The sequence below is a fragment of the Mobula birostris genome, chromosome 13 (assembly GCF_030028105.1).
Source record: "Mobula birostris isolate sMobBir1 chromosome 13, sMobBir1.hap1, whole genome shotgun sequence".
NCBI lineage: Eukaryota > Metazoa > Chordata > Chondrichthyes > Myliobatiformes > Myliobatidae > Mobula > Mobula birostris.
The window spans coordinates 56,565,541-56,575,527 of record NC_092382.1 but is presented as its reverse complement, the minus strand read 5'-3'; the positions used below and the strand labels follow the sequence as shown (position 1 = coordinate 56,575,527).

General features: G+C 47.8%; 1 non-coding gene across 1 annotated transcript; it reads right to left on the bottom strand.

The window, feature by feature from the left end:
• Positions 1 to 222: 222 nt before the first annotated feature.
• Positions 223 to 295, bottom strand: trnav-cac (transfer RNA valine (anticodon CAC)). Its single transcript has one exon. It is a non-coding gene; the product is annotated as a tRNA-Val (tRNA).
• Positions 296 to 9,987: the final 9,692 nt, after the last annotated feature.

Genomic DNA, 9,987 nt, shown 5'->3' with positions numbered 1-9,987 from the left:
CCTACTTATGTTTAAATCCGTTTATGTTTTCCTGGAAATTATATATCATTTTTATTATTTTTTCTTTCTTTACTTTACCATTGTCAGGTTTGAAATACAATGTGCTACTGCTGGAAAAGCGGATGCTCATGTACTTACACCCTGGATGCCCACGACAGTAAACCTGAACACGAACTGAAAAGTTCAGTTTCAAGTTCATCCCAAACACTGGAGCCCAAACGATGTTTCTGCCCAGGATTGAACTGGGGACCTTTCGCGTGTGAAGCGAACGTGATAACCACTACACCACAGAAACTCTGCAAAGCGCTCAATACTCTGCGCTATTGAGCAATGACCCGAGGCACCTCCTCCCCACCCTGCTCTGCAATACAGCAATAAGAACAAGTCATTACCCACCGTTCCTCTTCGCTTTCAATGACAATTATTGCATTTATGTGACATATACGGTTACATGCATTAACAATTTCCTGTGGGGTGCTGGTCAGGGCGCGACATGTAACAGGTAACTGAACTATGTTGCTTATATACAGCAAGGAATTCAAACAGCAAACACGAGGAAATCTGTAGATGTTGGAATTTCGAGCAACACACATAAAAGTTGCTGGTGAACGCAGCAGGCCAGGCAGCATCTCTAGGAAGAGGTACAGTCGACGTTTCAGGCCGAGACCCTTCGTCAGGACTAACTGAAGGAAGAGTTAGTAAGAGATTTGAAAGTGGGAGGGGGAGGGGGAGATCCAAAATGATAGGAGAAGACAGGAGGGGGAGGGATGGAGCCAAGAGCTGGTCACGTGATTGGTAAAGGGATATGAGAGGATCATGGGACAGGAGGCCCAGGGAGAAAGGAAAGGGGGAGGGTGAAGCCCATGGGCGAAGGGTATAGTGAGAGGGACAGAGGGAGAAAAAGGAGAGGGAGAAAAAGAATACACACACACACACACACACATATATGTGCGTGTGTGTATTTTTCTCTCTCTCCTTTTTCTCCCTCGCCCTCCTGTCTTCTCCTACCATTTTGGATCTCCCCCTTCCCCTCCCACGAGGTTGTGCTCCAGCTCACGAACTAAATTCAACGGCGCCTTTAAGATTTCTCACCCTGTCTCTCTCGTCCTTTCTCATCACCTCAGATTACAAGTTAATTGAAAGTGACTGAACAACGTGCCGATACACTTATAGACAACAGGACGCGTTACAAGCCGGAGTTACTGGTGAGATGATACCAGCTGTAGAGTAATGAATCACGGCCAATCGTCACACTGAATCCACACTAACACCAGACACACCATCACACTGATATCTCACTGATGATCATGTTCCAATCTAATCCGTCGGATCGCAACCAGACAAAGACATGAAAGGCCAGTTATACGACCGATTGTGAAGGAAATTTATATTGGGAACAACAACCTTCAGGCAAATAGACCAAATCAAAGGTCGCAGTGGAGGGATCGCATTGCAGCTAGAGGGATCTGACCATTGGAAACGGAATCTCAGCATGTCAGTAGAATCGGGGGAGGTGTCCTCTCTTTCACAGAGGCTTAGTGAACACAGGACATGTGAGAATTATTTTATAATTCTGTCCTGAAATAGTGGAGCTTCATGTTGGGAGAGAGGGATAGAGATATCATCATCTCGATACCATTTCTGGCCATTGAGGCCACGATTAATATCTCTTTTGTTCGCGTGGGCCTGAAACAACTCGCCGTAGTAAGTAAACATTGAGCTTAATCGACAGCACAGCGAACCAAGGCGAGGTGCAATTACAGCGTTTCTGAGGCATGGCTTCAGGAAAGGTCGGGTTCGTTGTTTCACTGTTTGGTTAATTGAATTGAGAAGACAGGAATGTGTTGGGCTTGTGATGTCCTGATTCAACAAAGAAATCGCTTGTTCAGGCACGTTCAACAAAGGGAAGTGAGGCTACGCGTGTTGAGCGAGAGAAGCAAACACGGAGAATGTTTGCAGCCCCGCGGGCACATGCCTTTTAGTGAATAAGGTCAAAGGTGCATCGCTTCGAAGTTAAATGCAAGTAATAAACAGGGTGCTCAGCTTGAAAAACGCGCAGTCACCTGGGTGTTGCAAGCATTAAAATCACAAGTGCTCTAGGTGAGGCTGAAACTCCCAGCCTCGGCATTTCTCCGCCGTGTACTGCCATATAAGTACCGCGCGCTAACCGATTGCGCCACTAGAGCCCAGCGCTGCAAACACTTGGTTGTAAATATCTGGAAAGGAAAACTGGAAGAAATTCCAATATCATGCAGCAAACAGCACAGAAATATACGTGAAAAGGCCGTTCGGCCCACAGTGTATTGCCGTGGCATCTAAACAGCAAATCAAAGATACTCAAACTCTAATCCCTCCTTCCTACCATGTCCATATCCCTCGATCTTCCTGACATCCATGTGGATATCGAGTAATCAAATGTGCGCATCAAGTACCGCCTATAAATTTGCTGATGATGCAAACATTGTAGGTAGAATCTCAGATGGAGAAGAGAGGGCCTAGGGGACTGAGATATGCCAACTAGCGGAGTGGTGTCGCAGCAACAACCTGGCACTGAACATCAACAAGACGAAAGAGCTGAGTGTGGACTTCAGGAAGGGTAAGACGAAGGAACACATTCCAATCCTCATAGAGGGATCAGAAGTGGAGACAGTGAGCAGTTTCAGGTTCCTGGGTGTCAAGATCTCTGAGGACTTATCCTGGTCGCCACATATCGATGCAGTTCTAAAGAAGGCAAGAAAACGTCTGTACTTCATCGGGAGTTTGAAGAGATTCGGTATGTCAACCAATGCACTGAAAAGCTTCTATAGATGTACATTGGGAAGCATTCTGACAGGCTGCATCGCTGTCTGGTATGGGGAGTGGGGCTACTGCACAGAACCGAAAGAAGCTGCAGAGGTTTGTAAAATTTGTTCCTCTCCATCGTGGATACTAGCCTACGAAGTACCCAGGACATCTTCAAGGAGAAGTACCTCAGAAAGCGTCCACTATTAAGGACCTCCAGTACCCAGGACATGCCCTTTTCTCACTGTTACCATCAGATAGGAGGCACAGAAGCCTGAACGCACACACTCAGCGATTCAGAAACAGGTTCTTCCGCTCTGTCATCCGATTTCTAAATGGACATTGAACCCATAAACACTACCTCTATTTTCAAATATATATTATTTCTGCTTTTTTACACAATTTTTAATCTATTCGATATACGTATAACATCATTGATTTACTTATTTATTATTATTTATTTTCTTCGTCGATATTATGTATTACTTTGAAATGCTGCTGCTGAGTTACAAAATTTCACGACACATGCCGATGATAATAAACCCGATTTTTTTTTCCTGAATTCTGATTCTGATCTCTTTAAAGCCTCTAATGTTTTTGTTTCTACCACCGTACCGGGCAATGCACTCCAGGCATCCACCACTCTGATCAAAAAAGTTTGACCTTGACATCTCCCCAGAATCTACCTCCTCCCATCCTCAATGCATGCCATCTGGTATTAGTTACTTCAACCCTGGGAAACCGACACACCCTGTCTACTCTAACTCTTCACCTCATAATCTTCTAGACCTCTACTAGATCTCCCCTCAGCTCCCGGTGCTCCAGAGAAAACAAACCATGTTAATGCAACCTTCCATAAACACACATTTCCTTTAAACCCGGCAGCATCCAGGTAAACCTCCTCTTCAACCTCTTCAAAGCCTGAACTTCCTTCCTACAGTAGGGCGACCAGAATTGTATGCAATACTCCAGAAATAGCCTAATCAGAGTTTTATAAATTTGCAACATAACCCCTTCACTTTTGAACTTAAGGCTTCGACTAATAAGAGCAAGTTTCATCTTATAAAAGCAAGGTTGATCGATGAACCTCCTTATCGATCTTCGCTTTCAGCTCAAGCGGGTATAACTTCAGATTAAAAGGTACATTTATTATCAAATTGTACAAATCTTCTTCTAATTCGGGTGGAAATGAAACCTAGAGGGAAACGAAAGGCAGCAGGATCATCAACGCACATATCCCCCACCGCAGACGGAGATTAAATTCCTGATACCAGTGGATTCAGCATTAATCGGGAACTCGGGATCAACCGCGTAGACAAGTGTTCCGTAGATTGAGCAGCCAAACTCAGTGTGTTTATTGTTACAATGTTTCTCGTTGTGAACAATGAAAGTACAGTAGCCTCGGCCGGCAAATGTCCAATTAAATCGTCGCGTCATTGCATTACGTCAGAATGGAACAAAGAAAGTCAACACATTACGGGACAAACTCTGAAACCTACACTTCCACTGAACCTGTGTCCATCGTGTTAGGTGCAGCTGATATAGAAACATAGAAACATAGAAAATAGGGTGCAGGAGTCGGCCATTCGGCCCTTCGAGCCTGCACCGCCATTCAGTACGATCATGGCTGATCGTTCAACTCAGACCCCTGTACCCGCCTTCCCTCCATATCCCCTGATCCCTTTAGCCACAAGGGCCTTTTCTAAGTCCCTCTTAAATATAGCCAATGAACTGTTTCCTGTGGCAGAGAATTCCACAGATTCACTACTCTCTGTGTGAAGAAGTTTTTCCTCATGTCGGTCCTAAAAGGCTTCCACTTTATCCTCAAACTGTGACCCCTCATTCTGGACTTCCCCAACATCGGCAACAATCTTCCTACATCTAGCCTATCCAATCCCTTTAGAATTTTATACGTTTCAATAAGATCCCCTCTCAATCTTCTAAATTCATAGCGTATAAGCCTAGCCGATCCAGTCTTTCATCATATGAAACTCCTGCCATCCCAGGAATCAATCTGGTGAACCTTCTTTGTTGTTGTTGTTGTTCGTCCTTCGTAGTCGGAGATGACCATGGCTTCAAAGTCAAATGGGAGATTGGTGGCTGTGGGTCCGGAGGTGGCTGATGAGGCCAATCCGGGCCCTGAAGGCTCGCCCACATGTGGGACACAAGTGGGTGGGTGCTGTCATGGCAGTGGATTCTGCTCGGGCCTTGCTCACAGCACGCTTTCGTTGCGCCTCGATGGTGCGCCTGACTTCAGCTGCACGGGCTCCTGTGGTGATCTTGCTGCGCCAAGCTGGACGGTGGAGGGCAAGCGGCTCCCACGTGTTGATGTCGACACCCAGGCCTTTGAGGGACGCTTTGAGGCGGTCTTTGTAACGTTTCTTCTGCCCCCCGACTGAGCGCTTGCCCTGACACAGTTCTCCGTACAGCAGCTGCTTAGGCAATCGGCTGTCTGGCATTCTGACCACATGTCCAGCCCACCTGGCTTGGGCTTTCAGCAGGAGGGTGTAGACGCTGCAGAGCCCAGCTCGTTCCAGGATTTCCGTGTCGGGGACTGTGTCCTGCCACCTGATGTGGAGGAGTCTGCGGAGACAGCTCAGGTGAAAGTGGTTGAGCTGTTTGGCGTGTCTGCTGCAGACAGTCCAGGTCTCGGCGTCTATGTTCACTGCGCGAGAGAGTATGCTGCCCAGGTAGGTGAAGTTGTCGACTGCCTGGAGGTTCTGGCCCTTCACCGTGATGTGCGGCTCCTGTTATGGCTTTCCTGGGGTAGGCTGGTACATAACTTCGGTCTTTTTGGTGCTGATAGTGAGACCGAAGTTGTCGCATGCTTGTGAGAAGCAGTCCGTTTCACGATGCATCTCCTGATCTGTGCTGGCGTTGAGTGCGCAGTCATCAGCAAACAAGAAGTCTCTGATGACAGTCTCTTGCACCTTTGTAACTGCCTGCAGGCGCCTAAGGTTGAACAACCTGCCGTCAGTCCTGTACCTGACGTGGATTCCTTCTTCGTAGTTACGGAAGACATCTGTCAGCATGGCAGAGAATACCATACTGAACAGAGTCGGGGCAAGGACGCAGCCTTGTTTGACGCTATTTCTTACTGGGAAGGTCTCCGACTCGTCGCCGTCATCCAGAACTTTCACCATCATATCGTCGTGGAACTGCCGGACGATTGTGATGAACTTGCTGGGGCAGCCAAACTTCTCCATGATCTTCCACAAGCCTTCTCTGCTGACCGTATCGAAAGCCTTGGTTAGATCGACAAAGGTCACGAAGAGGTCGCTGTGTTGCTCCTGGCATTTTTCCTGGAGTTGGCACGAAGCAAAAATCATGTCCGCCGTCCCAAGTTCAGCACGGAAGCCGCACTGGCTTTCTGGGAGCAGACCTTGATCAAGATGTTGGAGAACGCGGTTGAGCAGGACGCGGGCCAGAATCTTCCCCGCAATGGACAAGAGGGAGATGCCTTGGTGTTTGTCGCAAGACTGGCCGTTGCCTTTCCTCTTGTAAATGTGGACTATGCCGGCATCTTTCAGCTGTTGCGGGACCTGTCCCTTTTTCCACATGGACTGGAAGAGAACAGTCAGCTTTTGCATCATGACAGGGCCTCCTGCTGTGTATACCTCAGCAGGGATTATATCGGGTCCTGGCACTTTGCCACAGGAGAGTTGCTTCACTGCCTTCCTGACTTCATCTACTGTGGGGAAAGTGTCGAGGTTCTTGTTGATCTCTACCTGGGGCAGGCGGGCAATGGCCTCGTCGTTGATGTCGGCAGGGCGGTTAAGGACGTTGTTAAAGTGCTCAGCCCACCGATCCAGAATCTGCTTCTTCTCTGTCAGCAGCTGCGTCTCATCTGCGTTGAGGAGGGGTGAGGAGCCGGAGGATCGGGGTCCGTATACAGCCTTAAGCACATCGTAGAAGCGCTTTACTCGTGGCTGTCTGCATAGCCCTGGATTTCATCGGCCTTCTTGCTGAACCAGCTGTCCTGCATCTCGCGAAGTTTTTTCTGCACCTTTCTTCTTGCGTTGGTAAAGGCATCTTTCTTGGCTAGCGACGTGGGGTCTTTCTTATGCGCTCTGTAATGTTGATGTTTCTCCGTTAGTAGTGCCTGTATTTCTTCATCATTCTCATCAAACCAGTCTTGGTGGATACAGGTTCTCCTGGAGCGGTCGCAGCAGCGCTGAACGACGAGAAGCAGGCGTGGGATTTGCCATCAATTCTAACCTCGCCCGTAAACTCACCAAGCACCCAGAGAGCATCAACGACCGCCTGATGACACTTCAGCTCCCACTTGCAAACAAGAAGAGTGCTACGCTGATTAGTGCCTATGCTCCCACCATGACCAACCCAGATGACATTAAAGACAAGTTCTATGAAGAACTCGACGCCCTCATCTCAGCAATCCCACAGTCAGAGAAGCTCATCGTTCTCGGGGACTTCAATGCCAGAGTAGGGACAGACTCCCAAACCTGGGAAGGGATCATCGGAAGACACGGCACTGGCAAGTGTAACAACAACGGCCTTCTGCTCCTCAAGACATGTGCCACACACGACCTTGTCATCACCAACACCCTGTTCCACCTACCCACCCGCAAGAAGACGTCATGGATGCACCCACACTCGAAGCACTGGCATCTGATTGACTGCATCATCACCAGGAAGAGGGACAGGATGGGTGTCAGAGTGACGAGAGCCATGTGTGGTGCCGCCTCATTGTGTCCAAGTTCAGGCTTCAAAGCAGGAGGCCCTGTCATGATGCAAAGACCCCAAGGGCAGAAGATTGCAAAAAGGCTGAATGTCTCCAAGCCGAAAAGCAGCAGGGTTGCAGAAGAACTCGTCGATGACCTTGAAGGCAGACTGCCAGACACACCACAGGAAGACGGGACCAGCGTTGAGGAACAGTGGACGGCCTTCAGAGACGCTGTCTACACCACCGCCTTCGAACACCTGGGACCAGCAACCTGAAGAAAGCAAAGTAAGTCTCCATTAATTCCCACGTGGCAGACCAAATGCAAAGATTACTCGCATTGGCAGTCTTAAGACACAAAGTGATTCCCAGAGACACAGGACCTACTTTTTACGATCGCAAGTAACCCTCAGAGCGTTATATTCGGGTTACCTTACTTCATAATTTCCATTAGCGCTCACCCTGCCACCCCACCCACCCCCCGCCCCATCTATCCCTCTTGCTGACAACTGCCCCTACCTGTCACTTTTCCACCTGGTTTTCACTGCTTTCCATGCGTGTTTTTTTTTTCTGTTGGGAACTTCAATACATGAACCGTGTGCAATCAATTTCAGATCATCATGTAATCTGCTCACGGGTAGTGTAGCCGAGAGGTTTCTGTCTCCAGTCTTTAAAGTGAAGGGGCTTCGAATCACAACACAGCCACGGTTCGAATGTCCCCCTATGCTTTTTCGAGAAGCTGTCGTTGGGCGGATGGTCGCAACCGACATTCACCAACCTACAGTTGTAACAGAAATCTCTCATACCTCTGATGATCCCGTACATCGATTCTCCTTCCACCCCAGCGCAGTAAAACAGTGGCTAAGATTGTGTCACTAAATTGAACGTAGATTGTTTTTTACAAGTGGAGTCCTCATGTTGTAATTAATTTTGGAAAGAGCTGACCATCCACTCTCCAAACAGACTGGCCGGAGCTCTCATCATTGAAGCCAATCTGTTCTTTACATAGGTGAACCCAACGTAAAAGAACAGGTCGAGGAGAGAATCCCTTTGCCCACCAAAGTCCGTTCCTCATTGAAACATGCGATAGAAACACCACAACAGTTTCTCCACGTTGCTAAAATTACCTCTGCATTGAACGGAGTCACGTCCACGTCTCACTCACGTAATAAATATGTGCACTGATCTGCCAGCGTAAATTAAAACAATATACTGTCCATAATCCCGATAAAACCCCGCATGGATTTGTTCCTCCTGTACATGACATTAAATCAAAGGTGGAGTCCCGGCCGATATGCAAGCTATCAGTTACCCAGTGAAACCGCGCGACATGCGATGTACCCAGCATACGCGCCGAGCCGCAAATGCTTGGAGGACAGTATCAAACTCCATCTTCCAGCACCCTGACATGGGGTTAAACTGGAGGAATTATCCATGTCATTGCGGCTGTCGTTACAATACAAGGTGAGCGCACGGAATGAAAACTAAAAGGTCCGGAAATGGGCAATTCCTTGGTTACTTTTCACACTAAACTATTGAAACCTGCAGTTGAGACGATTCCATTCTGGAACAGAATTATAAATCAGTTCTTCCATGTCCAGTGTAATCCGATTTCTGACTTGCTTTACCAAGCTGCTGTTAAAGAATGGAGCCCTCCACCAAATCTACTGACATGCCGATTATCAGATCCTTCAGGCTCTCTGTGACCTGCGACCTCTGATGTGACCGACTCAGCACTGCTGTAAAATGCTCACATTCCCGCTCTCCTGTCACACGGGGCTCGCTTCCTGATGGTTATTGTGATTAATATAATTTTCCATCCAAAAGAGGTTGTTTGATTATCCGCAGATGAGTGGGTCTGGTTCAGATACGACGGAACAGATTGGAAAATGAAGATTAAGATGGAATTAATGAAACATTAGTGTGATTGTGTGTTTAATAATAGCTCGCTTGTGCACTAGGCGGGGCTAAAGACATTGGTTTCTGACTCTACAGATGCTATTTCCTCTTGTTTTCACTATTTCCGTTGTCTATGAATTATTTCCTTCAATTAACGTTCTGGCGAGAGTGACGAGAACGGAAGATTGGCGAAGACTGGCGAAGAACTAATCTACAGCGAGAAATGTCAAAATTACAGCTGAATTATCCTTGAGAGGCGGGGAGCCACCATGTGGTGACTGAAGGACACTGCAGCGGCCGATACGTTTTTCGTTGCAACACACATAAAAGTTGCTGGTGAACGCAGCAGGCCAGGCAGCATCTCTAGGAAGAGGTACGGTCGGGTGTTGTTGGATGTTGCGCCCTGACCAAAACATCACAGCAAATCCGCCGTGAATTTAATAAATATGCCCTATAAAGTTGGCCCTTGTTCCTGAAGTGGGAACGAAGAGTGGGCAAAATTTCGTTTTTTATTGCTTGCGGGCAGAAAAAAATTGTCCTTAAGAACAGGATGAATAAATGGAGAGTCGGAGGTGCGGGGTGTCTGGTCAGTGCTCAATAGCGTAGAACATTGAGCTCCTGGCAGC